The 16,071-nt window shown below is 49.5% G+C and overlaps 1 protein-coding gene across 5 annotated transcripts in view; it reads left to right on the forward strand.

Moving 5' to 3' along the window:
• The window catches only part of LOC135385524 (uncharacterized), a 123,750-nt gene that overhangs the window by 56,899 nt on the left and 50,780 nt on the right, over positions 1-16,071 (forward strand). The window lies entirely within an intron of this gene.

Genomic DNA, 16,071 nt, shown 5'->3' on the forward strand with positions numbered 1-16,071 from the left:
CACTGATACGCACTGCTGTGCGGTGTCGATGTAATGTTCAGAGAACGCCAGTAAGTCTGGCTAAGGCACGGGAAAAAGGTCCACTAGAGGTCCGTAAAAGGTCGTCATTGACGTACTATGGACTTCCTTGGGACGTACGCGGATGTTATTTTGGCAGTTCTGAGTACGTCCCAAGTATGTCAAAATGATGTTTCAGGATGTCCTCGGATATCTTCATCGTCCTGAGGGTAACATCATGTAGACGTCCTTGGGACATCGGTGGTTTACTGGGTTGTGTTCGACACTGCTTTCTTCGGCTTGCAATGCGGGACGGTGCAGTACACCATCACGTCTGCACCATGCACAAACCATGCACTGGAGACAAACACTGTCCACCGCGTGAAAAATAGCAAAAACCAAACGCGAATGACGGCAGCAACACTATCCGCATAGCATGCGTCGTCTGCCGAGGGTCCCGTATTCAGCGCCACAAACGCGCGGCGGCCGCTTGGCGAAACTACATCAGTGGCGCTGGGGCTAGGTACGAGTGTGATGGTCGTGTATTATAGAGATGGTCGTGGTCGAAACTGCTATCCCGATCGTAGGTTCCCGTGGGCCTTGTGCAGAAAAACGGGTGTCGCCTGCAAACGCGTTCACTTCATGTTAACTGCACTGTACTCTTTGGTGCGCATGTAATGGTGGCGCGCTTTGTCGCACGCCGCTTCGTGACATTAACGGGCTCCCGCCGCTTAGGTTCCTTCCCCAGCGATGGCGACACATCTACGAAATCTGCGCGAATGATCCAAAGCACACCGCCTACGTCGTAACTTCGCGGCGCCCGTTTTGCGGGGCGACGTGGACGACATCGCTGAGACGCGCTGTGCAGAGATATAGGGAGTTCTACCATATCGGAAGCGCTTTACGAATACTATACGATAAAGGAAGCTGTTAAACAAAGATCAGCAACGTGATATCAGCCCCTTCAAAGCAATTAGGGGACTTCGGTTATTATGTTTTGGGAACCGTTATCGTAAAAACCTTCCAATCTTCTAAACCTCCCTATTGGGACAGGGTGTCTTCGGAAACGTTTCTTCTCAGCCGTGGCAGCGCGATAAAGAAAGAAATGACGGGGAGAGTGCACATCGCGAGCGTGGAGGAAGGAAACACAAGAGCGGACCTTCCGCGCGTTTTCCATTGCGACAAGGACGAGCGTGCGAACCTCCACATTGTATCCTGGGATGCTCTTGTCTACCTCGTGACCGCTCATGTGACTCCAAGAGAAATGCAGCTCCGAAAGCAGACGACGGTGGCGGCGGTTATCTTGCCGGTCATACCAACGAGGAAGGAAAGCTAAGGAGTGAGCATCGCCGTTTATTTCCGAATTACGAAAGTGTAGTGGAAGTGACGACATATAGTGCACGTCATACAGATTATGTGATCGGAGCCGATCAATCTGCGGTGAGACGTCGCCACAACTGGGACAAACAATTCAGCTGCCAGCTTATATGGCGCGTAGACCGTAGTAGTATGGGATCAGCTCAAGGATCCGGAAACTCACACAGTCATCTAGACGCCATAAGAGCAATTTGGAACCCCCCACAGCAATTAGGATCATTCAGGGAGTCATTACACTAATTGGGGAGCATTTCAGACGTGTCCAGATGACTGTGTGAGTTGCCGGCTACTTGAGCTGATAAAAAATAAAAAATAGGTAGAAAATAAAATAAAAAGATAGAAATAGAGTGGAGAGAAACAATTTATTCGAAAATCAACGATGCCGTGACGGACAAAAGGCTTGGTCACTGCTGAACAAGCCTAAACATGTGAGAAAAGGCTTAACATGAGCACAGTCAAACATCGGCAAATCACTCGTTGGTCACCGCTAAACAACGGGGGGCACGGCAAACATGCGAGAAAAGGAGCGCGGCAAATCACTCACCTTTTCCCCCGCGGCGACTGCTCATCAGCCAGGCAGAAACTGAGCGGGCGCGGGGACTGTGGAGCAACCGAGCACACGTCTGCTCTCTGCAACAGCCAGCCAGAGACTGAGCGGGCATGGGGACTACGGAGCAACCGAGCACACGTCTCCTCTCCGCGACAGCCAACCAGCAACTGACTGGGACGCCGCTCCGCGGCAGCTACGCACGCGCGCGCTCCTAGCGCCCTCTCTGCCGCCCGCCCGCGGTGGTTTCGGTTTCGCCTCTCCGCTCCTCCCGCTACGCGCGCGTGCTCCTAGCGGCGACGGGTGGCTTCTCAGTTTCGGTTTCGCTCTCCTTTCTTTGCGCGTGCGTTTATCTGTATAAAGGCAGTGCGCACCACGCTCGCGTCATCACTACGTGAAGATGTACAGCTACCACTCGTTACAAAATTGTTCTCGCACACACGCTTCTTGGGAAGAAGTGAAGAAGGAATGTTTCAACAGCGAAAGTCCCCGCAACGAGCTCGTCATCACTGCTTTTCGCTACGTGATAGACATGGTAGGCTTTGGCAATATAGGAGAGACCTCGCCGGGGCCGCTGCAGGAGATGGTGCGTCGGATCTACGCCCGTTACATGAACGTCTGCATAACGGTTCCTGAGGGACCCCTGGGACTGATGAGCGAATTTGTGAGCTTGTCCAACGCAGAATTCAACTACATCGCTGCAGACATCGTGGACCTTCTCGCTCGTGTCATTGCTCATATTAAGCACGCCCTGCGGAAGCAGCGACATTTGCAAGCAGTGTACATCGCCAACTTTGTCATTGATTTATTGAAATACCGATTGGTTATTGACATACAACGCATTAAACAGTCTGAATAACTTTGCCGAGACTGTGTTTTTTCATGAAAACATACAAAGACTTCTCTTGAGTTGGTCGATAGATGTCTGCACCGTCCCTAACTTGTCTGATCTTACGAACAGAACATTACGAGATGACCAGACGTGCCAGAAAAGGAACAGGGAACCTTCATCGCAGCGTCGTGATTGCGCGGATCACTGCACCAGCACGATGACGGAATGGTCATTCTTTTCGTACACCCATTCCACTACCAGACTGCCACGATGACTCGTGCTTCTCCTGTCTGCGAGAGAGACAGAGAGAAAGAGAAGCATGTCTCGACTAGAACTTTTATTCTCGATTACATGCGCGTGCAGCTCTTTGTTCCATGGTTACTCGATGCCTGACGTTGACGGTCTCTGGTTCTCTTCCGGGTTTTCCATTGCTGCACAAAGAGGGAGTACTGCTGCACAAAGAGGGAGAGGGAGTAAAGAGGGAGTGTAATGCGATACACGTCAAAACACCAGCAAAGCTTACCATATTCGCAGCTTCCATAAGGGAAGTAGTGTACGGCATCCACGAGATAGCATTTGTCGTCGTAGGGGACCAAGCTCTTCTTGAGTCTCGAAATGGTGTACATCGTTTGCTTTATACTCTGGGTGGTGCACTGCTTCTGTGAGACCGCCTTTTCATCGAACAGAGAATCTCGGTACACTTCGTGCAATAAATGTTTCCTCACCACGTCTTTCTTAACTCCTTGCGCTCTTGCGATCTGTTTGTGTGACCCAGCCAAGAGAATGCTGTACATTTTCGCTCGGATGACTACGACTTCCTGAATAACACCTCCTCCCGTCTCGTCTTTCAAGTACCCCATCTGGTTCGCATGCTCGTCGTTGAAAAGCGGGTGGTCCGAGGGATAGGAAGACAGATCTAACTCACTCTCAATCTTCATCAGCTGCTCTTCCAGGCTTTCACACGTGAGAGAAAAAAATATGCTGTCCGTATCGCTATAGATCAATTGCACTGGACACGTCGAGCGAGAAAAGAGCGACTCGTAGATGAAGCTGTACATTCGGACTTTGGATATTTCTAGAATGGCAAAGCCCACGTAAAGCGGGTGCGTGCATTTGATGCGACGCTGTTTCATCTCGTATAAGATGCACTTGTCACTCAGAATGAGAAAATGCTGGCAGTCGACGGAGCTAGCTTTTCTGAGTGTGGTTTCTTTGTCGTAGGCTATAGGGTACCTTTTCATCCGTCTCACATTTTGTATCGTCTTACCGAACGGACTATTCGACATGGTTTTGTACAGAAGTCGCTCGAATTTCGTGGACGCGGCATTCTTCAACGTGACGTTCCTCTGCACAAAGGTTCGCAGAAAGTTGTCTTGGCGGAATGAGAGGATGCTGTGAACACGTTTTATTTTCATGCCCAGCCTCACGTACAGTGCGAGCAATGCATAATGAACGACGTAGCGTTCTTTGTCGTAGCACGTCAGCAAGAGTTTCTATGTGGGAGGGGCGTTCAGCGCCAACGCATCTTTCAAGTGCTGCTGGTAGGGCGACAGTTCGTTCTCCTCCACGCACCTGTGTTCGGGCGCCAGGGGAAAATCCCTGGTGAGAGCGTGCAGTTCTTTGGGATACGACAAGTCTACCACGTAGACGTAACCCACTTCTGAATCGTGAGGAATGTTGAGAAAATCAATCTCGCTCCACCTCGAAGGATCGACCCACTCAAAGCCCCCTGTTGGGAGGTGGAAAGTCATCACGTAGGGGTATAAACTGTTCACGTCGAGGTACTGGATAAAAGTATTTTCTTGCTGGGGATTGTAATCGTCGCACCCCTCGTGATTAGCCCGACAGTATCTGTGGAAGCGGTTACAAATGCCTCCCCTGATTCCCTTCTCGATCGTTTCGTACATCTCGTGGTCGCTTATGAGCTCGAGTTTGACTTTGGTGAGCTTCATAGCGCTGCTCCATGCGTAACTGGCGAGGGGCACGGTGCGTAAAGATATCTATCCCATCTCTCTCCAGTGCAATCTTTCTGAAATACAGTACGACGTCGCACAGCTGACAGATGTCGAGCGTGACGTAGAGACGCGTGTAATCTCCTAGGTCCTGGCATTTTAACAATTCGAAAATCTCGAGAGCGTACTGATAGTCCTCGTCCGTGATCTCTTCATCGTTCAGGTCACTTTTGAAAGCTTCCTTTGGCGGTAGTGTGGGCAAATTGTACGCTTCGAAACTGTCGACGAAGGTGTACGGGTAAATTCCCTTCTTGAGAAGCCGACGGAAGCGGTTACCAAACATTTGACGGGTGCAATGAAACGTGCTCTCACGAGACCTTTCAAGCTCTCAACGAGAGGTTGAAAAACTGCGTCGTATCGCGGAAATGGAGCTCGCCAATATTGAAACCTCGTATTTTTTCTGTGGTAGACTCTAAGATCCACGCTTCACCCATATTTAAAACGTGCATGTGGCGGAGAAGGGTGCTCAAATCGTATTGCAGGTTGTGCACGCACACGACGAGGTCTTTGGTGTTACGACACGTAAGGTTACACTGTATCACACAGCGTCGCGACAAAATTCGAGGAACTGGGCTCTACGAAACGGATGTGGTCGTGATGTAACAGCTTCCGCGTATGTCGGTTAAATTGGCACCCGCAAAATTCGCAGTGCATCGTGCACTCGTGTCGAACAAGGTCTTCCACACTCATGACCAACGGTGAGCGAAGGCGGTTCAGCCTATCGATTTGTTCGCTAAATCCCTTGAGCGCGAGCAAGCATTTTTCTGCCGCGTTGGGTCCCAAATAACCATCTACGCCCATTATTTTCCCATCACAACTTCTCACTAGAACGATGCTATACGAGCTCATCCTGTGCACACTCGAGGCGTCCTTAACGAGTGCGTCCTTTTCCAAGACGCTCTACGTGTCCAATACCGCGAAATAAGGGTAGGGATGCATGTACTGTATCTTGTTGAAGGAGACGCTCTCCCCCGCTTTTGGCATTTCTAGAATAACTTTGTTTACGTCTCGACACAGACGTTCGTGCTGCTGCAACGCCCCCCTTGTCCTATAACCGCTCGTGCATTTCTAGCAATAAAAATACTCACCTCGCCTCATGAAAGTGCTAAATTTTCTGATTCCATAGAAATGCCCCTAACCTCGAGCAGATTAACTTTATCCTTATAGAGCGTGCAGGGCACCCGTCCGGTAGATATCGAACTCGTTTGCTCATTTAACATGTAGATGTACATGAAGATTTTGTTTTTTCTCTCCCACAGGGTAATGTCTTCATAAGTGACTGGGAAGCAGGGTTGCCGGTACCTTACGCGCGTCTCCGGATTCGAAGGATTCATGTATTTGTGGTATCTGACATGAAGATTTGGTTTACTCCTCAACGGATGCAAGAGTGCCAGCACACTGTACTTGAAACACTCGTTTTTGTGATTCGGTGGAAGTTTGACGTTTGTAAGAGTCTTTGTTTTTCTTTTCAACATTTCGGGAAGCTCGATCGTGCACCCAATCCGGTTCGGTTTTAAGCGCGTTAGTTTTAAGTCGACACATTGGACGTCGTTCGAGGTGAAACCAGACCCTGCTCTCGCATAGTTTGCTACGTGTTGCGAGGATTCTGCGATAGCAGCATTTATCGCGCCTTCGATTTCTTGGTGGCTATGAACCACTCTCGTGTGAAGGTTCACGTGAAGGAGATGAGAAGTCAACCCGTCGGCTCCGTCCTTAATCATGAGCGCTTTCGAGCACAGACAAAATTTGAAAGGCATGGGATGCGCTTCGAGGACGCGCGTGATTACTGGAGCAATGCTCGGTAGATAGAGTCGCAAATCGTCGACGTTGTCGTCGTGCGGGGAACAGAGAAGCGTGTACCTAGTAGCTGTTTCGTCAAATGCCTTATGTGTGACAAAAAAAGGAAGGAATCGTCTCTCCGTGACGGAGGGATGATTCTCTATGACGTGTTCTCTCAATTCGACGATTCTACGACCCTCGACGGGGCCCTCATCCCTTTGATATTCTGGGCTCGCATCTGGGGATTCATCTCTAACCCTACCAGACAGAGGAATGAAATCTGCATACGACTGATCCCCTTCCCACATGAGTAATTCGTCTGCATTGTCCTGCCCATCTAGGGGCTCGTCGTCATCCGTTTCACTTATTACAAAAGGCGGACTACTAACTCTGTTGTCGTCGTCATCTGAAAGGACGACTGGGCTATTACCGAGATTCTCTATTCTAGCTTCGTGCTCTCTTTCTACGGCCACGAGCATGGCATCGATGGGGTGGTACTCACATACGAGACAGCGTGGCACTGCGATCAAACAAAATCAGTACGAGATTTCCCCTCACGAAACAATGCTCACTTTTCCCTTCATTTGAGGAACGCTTGAGATTGGTGATGAGATAGGATAGGATGAGTCCCTGTGTGTGTGTGTGTTCAGTGTCATGCGGTGACAGCGGCTATCGCTTCCTGAAAAACAATGCCATACATAGAATACACTCACACAGCAGAACCGGTCGACTTACATTTTGCTCCACGAAACGTCTCACGTCGTGGATGAATGCCCCTCGTGGGCTTCCTATCAATCGTCGTAGAACCAGAGCACCTTTTATAGTTGCTACATCGCTCTCCTCCTCCTCGCATTGCGACGGTGTCGTCTATACTTTGACCACCCCGCCTTCCGTCTTTCGCGCCTTTTTTCTTTGCGATGTCGCATATGACAATGACGTTGACCATGACGTTGAATAAAACATTACACTAATGTCTAGCTAACACTCTGGGACGACTTCCATATGACGACGAGAAGATCCAGTGTGGGATACAAACCCAGGATCCTTCTACACTGGACACTAACCACTAGTCTAATTCGTGCTGCGTGACGTTTTTCGTATTGCGGGGTTCGTGTCTACACACGTCCAAACATGTTCAAACACGTTCAATGACGTCATAGAGAGGGAGAGAGAGAGGAACTAGTGTGTCCAGGGGCGACTTCGATGGTTCGCCGCCCGTGTCTGAACACGTCCAAACATGTTCAAACACGTCTTAACATGTTCAAACACGTTCAGTGATGTCATAGAGAGGGAGAGAGGAACTAGTGTGTCCAGTGACGACTTCGACGGTTCGCCGCCCGTGTCTGAACACGTCCAAACATGTTCAAACACGTCTTAACATGTCCAAACACGTTCAATGACGTCATAGAGAGTGAGAGGAAAAGCTTTACTATAAATGTCGAAGCGAACGCTTGATCGTCATTCTCGTGTCATCATGATCAGCTTGGTAGATCCTCGTCAGTAATACCCATGACGTCATCATCGTCGAAATGTTTGAAGAGTTTCGTTTCCAGTGTACAACACTTTGCTGTGCGTGAAGTCGGTTTTTTCCCGCCTCACATATTTCGGGAGATTGGATCGTGGTCTAAAGGTATGCTTCCTCCTTATTTTTTAATACGTTCTATAATCGTTCACATTTTTTCAGAGCAAGAGCATTGGACGGACCGATTGATTCGCCCGTTTCTCGGCTGTCGGACGGTACCGTTCGACGTACATTGCGAAGGACTTCGACTATTGAAGGAAGATGGAGAAGATGGACCATCAGTGTCACTCTGTGACTGAAGAAGATTGTACGTGTGTTTGAGATAAAAAAACACGTGTTTCTCACATTCCTTTCGTGCAGATTACGAATGGCTACTGACGGGAGATCTACCCCTGGTCCTAACCTTCAAGCCTCCTCTGAAGACCTTCTTTTTGCGGATCGGCGATCAGCTGACCACCTGTCGTTGCGGTGGACTCTGGTCGAGAAACACCAGCCATTGGTTAGACTGGAGCCTTCGTCCGCATTTGGGCTGTCTTCCTGGCTACGAAACCAAAGCTGGAGCCTGATTCATGTATAACCTCTCACGAGAAATAAAAAGGTTGTGTATATATACTCTCATTCCGTCTCAGTCGTGACGCCCGAGCAGAGGTTTGCAACCTTCGTGCAAACGCGAATGTATCGGGACTTGCTGCGATTACGTGATTATATTCATGGCGATAGCTGCGAGGGAGACTTTCGCTAGGTTCTCAAGACGATACCCTTACGTCTGTTCACCGTCAGTGGGAAGATTGCAAAGAAAATGAAGCGTTTCGTAGATTACAAGCTCGAGCTGTTGGAAAAGTATAGACGAGGAGAGACAGTCGACCCGCGTCTCATCAACGCGGGTTTCAACCGTCCTATCGTCCGTCGCTACTGGCTTCTCCACACATCCCTCGACGTCACGGTGACCGGCGACGACGAGCGTCGGGTCAGCACGTTGGAAGATCGTCTCGCAAGCGTCTTGTGTATGTCGTGAAAAAATAGACTATTTTACGAAACGAGTTCGCTCACGAGGAGACGTTTTATTGTTTCGTCATTCTCTTCGAGGTTACAGGAAAACATGGATACACAATTTTTCAAGCTGTAGCGTTTCGACATGCGCGTGGCTACGTAGATACAAAAAAGCCCGCAGTAAGGCGAAAAAGGTGATTGAATACACTTGTCGTTATACTCGTTCACTGCAGGTAAAGTCCTTCGAAGGTTTGCTTCGATGGGGGAAGTCCGTAGCTGTCGAAAAACACGGCAGACCCGTCGTAGTTTTTCAGGTAGAGCACCCAGTGCTGCGCTGTCTTCGCTCTTCGGTATTGATGATTAAATAGCCGGGTTTGCGTAAAACGAAGACCCCCTCGGAAGCGCAAATGCCTCTCAGCATGGAGGAAGCGAGGGGGTTCAGGAACACGAGTTCCAAGATGTCGCTCTCGTACATCTTTTCTATGGGAATGTGACCGTACGGTCCTTGTCGACGCACATGAACTTGGGACACTCAGAAATCAAGAAGACGGTGACCGCGTGTGGAAGGGCGTTAGCGAAGCGTAATTGCAGGCGAACGTTTCCTTTTCGCCACTCGTTCAAATGCGAAGGAGAAGAACACTTGTCCACGTCCAAGTGTAAGTAGAGAAGGAACCCGTTCGTTTTAAATCGCTCGTAGCTATACTTGAAATGTTTTTCACTCAGTTCTTGCAAGAAGTTAAAGTAGGGAATTTTGACGAGGTCGTTCTTAAAGTCGTACTCGGCTCGCACTTGCTGACCGTCCACGGAGAGCATCGAATGAGACAGGTCGTAATGGCGGAATTTGTAGGGGTTCGATTGGATGTCGCCGAGAAAGTCGGACGTGGCGAGCAGGGCGACTCATAATTTGGAAGGTACCCTTTCGGGGTAAACGTTTTCAAAGTGAGCGTCCAAGCTCCCGGCACTCAAGCTCCGCACCTTGGTTTCCAATCCGCGTGACACGTAGATGGCCGGCGTGGTCTGAAGCCGCCGCTCGTATTTCAAAAACAGGGAAGGTGCCAGCCTTTTTCAAGTGTAACGTCATTTCTTTAATGTCCACCTCGTAATTGTACGTTTTCTTGTCGTTGGGAACCGATAAGAGTTTAAATTCGTCGTTGTTTAACAGGAAAACGACGCGAATTTCGACGGCAGGTACCATCAGGCCCGGCTGTTGAAACAGGTCGGTATTGATCTGACCGACCAGGTTAAAGTATTTCCCACCTTTCGTCGCTTCGTAACGCTGTTTCGGACCGCGAGACGAGACGTCGTAATCGTTCTTTAAATGTTCGTCGTCCTCGACATAGAGTCCAGCCGCGTGCACTGTTTCGTGAGCCAGGGGCGTGGAATGAATCACGACGTCCAAAATACTCCTGTAGGCATACAACTCGTTGGAACTGACGAGCTTGTTGTTCGCATAAACGGTGACCGTCTTAAACATGCCGCTCAACAGATGGTTTATTGGGAAAACGACATCTTTCTCGTCCATTTCTTCCCCGTCGTCGTGAACAATGCGTACGGTCAAAGACACAAAACTGCCGTAGAGATCCAAGTGTGCCCTTTGTAAATTTTGAATAGAAAATTCGATCACGGAATTATTTACCCCGTTGACCGGATAAAAGTGTTGCTACGAAGTATCTTCCACGCCGTATTGAATGGAAAGGGGTTCGAATATCATCACATCACTCGTTAGACAGATCGGCGTCTGTATTTTTCCTTTCGTTGACGTCATGATGGACGGAACGCGCAGCGGATGTGTGACCTTCACGGCGTACCAAAGATATCTGCAGGTGCGTCGTGTGTCGGCACCTTTTGTTGTCTTTTGCGGCGTTTCTTTGCATTGTTGTTGTTCCCAGAGCCCTCCATGGAATCCAGCACGTCTCTCCCCGTTGCTATGGCCGTCTTTTTTACTGCGCGCGATATTCCTTCGCCATCGGCCAAATTCCGCGCCAAGCGCTTCAATGTTCTCTTGGCGATCAGTTTTATTTGCTGCCAGATATAGGAACGATAAACTTGGATATGTTGCTCAACACACCGCCCCCTTGTTGGAAAAGGGGTCCCGTGTACACGGGAATTATTTTGGGGGAATTACGGTACATATTTGAAATGCAACGTTAGATCGGTTCTGCCTTTGGACCGCAACGGCAAATGTCTTCCCGTTTCGTCCGCGAGAACGATCGTCTCTGAGGGAATTTCGAATTGAGACAGGTTAAAACACTGGATGTTATCTAACGTGTACGTGACAACGTGCTTGTCTTTATCGTAATAAAAGGGCAGTATTTTTAATACCGTTTTTTCCCGCTCCCCACGTATGTGGGTTCCACAATATCCGTGTAGACGATTATGTTGTGAAACGGGGGTTCCAAGAGTACCTCGATGGAGCTCGTGGCATCCTCCTCCTTCCCATGAACACGGTACGCGACTCGAAGCCCAAAAGCACGGCCAGGTACTCTGAAAGTTTTAAGGTGGAGGTGCCCTCGGAAAGCCGAATTTTACATTTCTGTTCAGTTCCGTCGAAGCTGAAGCGCGCGCGTTCGCCTACGCGCTGGTTAATCGCATCCAGAAGTGCTTGCGGCGTCGCATAATAGCCGGGAGGCAGATGTACTTGCAAAGATCGAGGGATTTTCGTCTTGATCGTGAAAGAAAATTGACGCGCTACGGGGAGAGAGACGCGTAGCATTTCTTCGTGTCCCTCGACGGGTGTGAGATGTAGCAGCTTGACAAAGGGTTCCGGTACGTGCAACCCTTTCGGCGTTTTCAGAGAGTAGACGTTATCCGCAAATTCCGGCGAGGCGTCCAGCTTGTGCGTCTGGATATACTTGTTGAGTGTGTTACGTAGGGACGTGGTTTCCGAATTCAAAGTGACGTCGCCGAAAGCGACTGGTGCGGCGTGCTCCAATAAGATGGAGGTGGCTTCGCGTTCGCTCAATTTGGGAGGCTTCACCGCACGACCTGCTTCGCAGGACGCTAGCGAGGCGTCGAGCGCCTGTGCGAGCCGAGGGTCCAATTCCACAGCTTTCACGTCCACGGGTAAGACGGAGTCGTATCGCGATTTATTGTACGCTAAAGAAACGTTAAATTCCGAAAGGGCTTTTCTCAAATCCCTCTCGAGATCCGAGGTGACACGAAAACTCCCGGCTTCGACCGTGTCCCTGAAAGAAACCTCGATTTTCGCATCTTGCCTTTCGTACCCGATATTTAAAAAATCGTTGCTTATGCTGAGATCCATCAGACCGACTTTATAGCGATTCGAGAGCTGAAGCGGACTATCGAAAGCTACCGTGAAGGCGTTGAGTTTATTCAAGGGAAACTTATCCATGCTGGCGTTCGAGAGCAGGTGGACGTAGATGTCTGACGTCATTTCCCAATCTTGACCACGTCGCTGCTCGGAACCCAACTGTTGTGTTCTTTGTCGTAACCAAACCAGCGAACCAAGGAGAAGCTCTGACCGTTCACTTGCTTCTTTCTCAGCACTTTCGTTACTGGCCAAGGCTGATTGGCGTCTCGGGTTACGACGAGTACCTCCTCCGGGTAGAAAGATCCGTCCACTTCCTTACCCCGGTAATCTTCCAGGTGCACGACAGGAGAGGAGGTGTCTCTCAGGCGGGAGACGGTGAAAATCTGAGGCGACCAACTCCCTTCCGAGCTCTTATGAAAACCTTTTCTGTGGTAGGACCCTCACTTTATCTCCCACATTGAGCTTCTTTTTCATCGAGGGTACGACGGGCTTCCCATTTATCTTATTGAACAGCTCCAATTCGTTTTCAGGTGTGACTTCGGACGGGCTGATGCCCAAAGTCCTGTGTTTGGTGGTGTTGTAGTCGCGCACGATCTTGGGAAGCGCGGAAACGAAGTGGTATTTTCCGGTTACTCTAAAATAGCGGAATATTCTGTCGCGTAAAGTGCGTATCACGCGTTCTGCCTGCGATGCTTTGATTACTGGAGAGAAGGTGGAATACATGTGGGCCTTCTTTCGTGACAGATACTCCTTGATGGTCTTGTTGTGGAATTCCCCTCCTCTGTCGCAAAAGATGCTTGTAGGTGCGTTACCTCCCCGAAAAAGTCTTATCATTGCCCTTTTCACTTCGGCGGAGCGCTTGGTCTTTAGTGGGAGGGTGCGCAGAAAGCGGGAGAGGGAATCGATTGGCACGAGAATCTAGCAGTAGCCACCGTTTAATATCTTGTATCTTGAAAAGTCTGTGAGGTCTATTTGCCACATGGTCGTTGATCTTGAGCGCGATGATGCGTCTCCTATTAAACTTTCTTCTGACCGGATGGTGAAGCGTGTAGGCATACAGCTTTCTGAGAATGGCCAGAGCCTTCTTTTTGCTCAAGTGACGCACTTTTCTATAGCGGTCCACACCCCCCAAACCACCCACTGGCTTTTCATATCCCTCCATAAGTCGTCCACGGAATGGAGGCTTGCTGCTGCTGCTACTGTTGAGGCTCGCGAGATTTGGGCAGAGAAATCAGACGCAATAGTTTCGAGACTTTGGGGAACCAGGAAGGAACCTTTTCCGTTCTACGTTGCAACAAATAATTGACGAGTTCGCAAACGGAGGAGTGCCTGATGGGCTTGCCCGACACGGAGACACAACCCTCGCGATCCAAGGAAAGTACTTTCTTTAATTCCGAGACGACCCTTTCCGCTTCCTCTTCGTCCACCTCTAGAGAAAGGAGCGAATAGTCAGTCATTTGTAGTGTCGGACGCCATGTTTTTATTGTCGTAGGGGTCGAATCCGTACTGCTTGAGTATGCGATACAGTGCTTGTAGTATGAGTTTCACTTTGACGTCGTCACTCTCTTTCGAGGAAAGAATGTTTCCGATAGAGGAGGAGGTGGTCACTTCAATTATTCTTGGCCATTGGCGAAAAGGTTCAACACGGCAGAAAGTAGGAGAGGAACCACCGACGAAAGAACGCCCTGACCTCGCTGCTGAGACAGATAGCGCTTCAAACGTTGTGGATTCTTGTGAATCTTTTTGTAGGCGAGCCATGGTAAGAAGCGTTTGTGCTTCTTCAAACGCGCGAACGTGTCTGGAGCTAGAGTCATCTTTCTGTTCAATACATCGAGGCAAATTTCAGAGAGGTGTTTCATGTCGGACGATGAAGAACGTCTCAAGACGTCGCGACAGCGCGGAGGGGGTAGAGTGGAGAATACTTAAGTAAAGTGAGGTGAGGGCAGAGATTCATTTCGGAGCATAGATGTATTGACGTTCACCCGGAAAGATATTGCTACGCAACCTGTGATCCTCGTGCGTATAGTTGTGAAGATCCACGAGTAAATAAGCGTGGGGCGACGACATCGCTTGTTTATATGCGTCCAGAAAATACTCCAATCATTTTCTGCCAAATAGCTGTTGCCCGAAATGTTCCATCTGGTGCACGGTGCGCACGGTGCGCCACAGGACGACGTAACTGGCGTTGTAGGATATAGTTCTAAAATGGCTACTGTCGAAAAAGATGTTGTGAATGAGTGAGAAGATCGACACGTTGGCGTGGTGAGAACCCCGAATGAAAAGATCGGTCACCTCCTTCAAGGAACCGGCGTCGGTCATGTGATCGTCGACGACGATCAGCGTAGCGCGCGACGTGTCCCACTCTCGCTTTTACGGAGTCCCCAAATTCGTCCTGCAGGCTCAGCGAAGCATATTTCTGCACGTAGAATTCTGCACGTATTTCTGTACGTAGAATTCTGCACGGAGGGTTGTCCACCACGTCGTTCAGGTTCCTCAGCACGTTCGCAACTAAAGTAGATTTGCCGCACATGGAGGGACCGCTTAAAGGAGCAGTCTAGAGGCCCACAACTTTTTTTTTGTTTTTGGTCAGTATGGAATGTTAGGCGGCCGAAAACAGTTTTCCCACAATTAGTGCAACCGTAGCTAAATTGGGACGCCTGCAATAGCTCCCCAAACCTCCCGCGCGCGAAACAACCTCCTTCGCCTTCACGATAGGCACGTGGTGAGCGCCACCACACACGTCACTATGTGACGCAAGTGGTGAGGACGCTCCTCATTGGACTTGGGATCACATGATCGAGGTGAGCAACATCACCCAGGCCGGAGCGTCTGCTACCGCTTGGGAGACGCCATGCGTTCTCCGGCTTCGTGATGTCCGAAACGGAGGGTTTGAAGGCTGTCAACGACACAACCACGATTTTTTGGGACCGCAGGCACCACGGGAAGAACGAGTGGTGCAGCCCGAAATTAACTGCGTTTGTACAGCCAAAACCCCGTGCTTCTCGACAGTGTGCAGCCTGTCCGACAGTTTTCACCGCGCAGTTGTTTTCAGTGGCTAACAGGTGGCGCCACAATACCGCTTCCACAATACCGCTTCGCAATAGCTTTCTGCTGCTGTGAATTCTGAGATTGCACAGAAGCCATGGATATATTACTCTTGTGATCGTAATCTTATTTTCTCAGGCTGCGTATATGCTTCTTCTTTCAAAGAAAACGTGATATAAATCATATAAATAATAGAAATCAACAAGAAGCAGCTAGCAATGTTTGTAGCAGAGGGTTTTTCCTACGTACGAATGAGGGGCTCTCTACCACGAACGTCACACTAGAGTGGGTGTGGTCTGCAGTTGGAGCGCTCCGGCCTGTCACCGCAGCAGCGATTTTCCAAATTAATTGCACCGTGGTGATACAACTTTGGACAGAAATATTTTGTGGGAATGCTTTTCACATACTGCTTTACAAGATGACAGCAGTTTTGGGCCATGTTAGATACCACTTTAATGCTCCTTTAAGATACAGCGAAAAGGATGACGGAAACGAAAAGGTTCGGGGGAAGACGTGCGTACACGTTGCACGAAGAAGAAGAGACTGAGACTCGAAGAGGGATGCATCGCTTTTATTTACACGTCGTCGCCGTCGTCCTCTACATCGGAACTGCGTTCCCAATACAGATTATCCAGGCTAAAGTTGGACTTCTTTTTCGTCACTCTGTCCACCGCTAAGATGGGGTCCTGACACATTTCT

This window comes from Ornithodoros turicata, chromosome 2 (genome assembly GCF_037126465.1).
Source record: "Ornithodoros turicata isolate Travis chromosome 2, ASM3712646v1, whole genome shotgun sequence".
Taxonomy (NCBI): domain Eukaryota; kingdom Metazoa; phylum Arthropoda; class Arachnida; order Ixodida; family Argasidae; genus Ornithodoros; species Ornithodoros turicata.